This window comes from Macrobrachium rosenbergii, chromosome 37 (assembly GCF_040412425.1).
Source record: "Macrobrachium rosenbergii isolate ZJJX-2024 chromosome 37, ASM4041242v1, whole genome shotgun sequence".
In the NCBI taxonomy this organism is placed as follows: Eukaryota; Metazoa; Arthropoda; class Malacostraca; order Decapoda; family Palaemonidae; genus Macrobrachium; species Macrobrachium rosenbergii.
Genome location: NC_089777.1, coordinates 41,304,839 through 41,305,220, shown reverse-complemented (window position 1 = coordinate 41,305,220; position 382 = coordinate 41,304,839).

Here is a 382-nt window from a genome sequence, read left to right as displayed (position 1 = left end):
TTTAATATTTGATTACAGAGAACGGGATAGTAAGATTAATGTCCTTCATTGGGTTTAGTGTTGAATATGAATTCGGACTTTACCCTTTGGTGGTAGGAAACGCTGAACGAACTCAGTAGCATGTAATATTCTCCACTTAGATGGGGATCGGCAGTTATATCCCCTTAACTGTAATCCACGTGTTGGTTGGTCGCAAGATGAGGAATGAGATTGCTAGCCCGATACCATTTTAACCTCAATTGTAAAACAACAGTCGCTAACTGCCAGGTACCTAATTCATAGCTCGGGTAAGAGAGGCACAATATATTGTTAACGGAGCGTGTCAGTCCATCTGTTATTGAAGAACAGCTAACCTAGGGTCACTTTATTGGTAGATGAAACT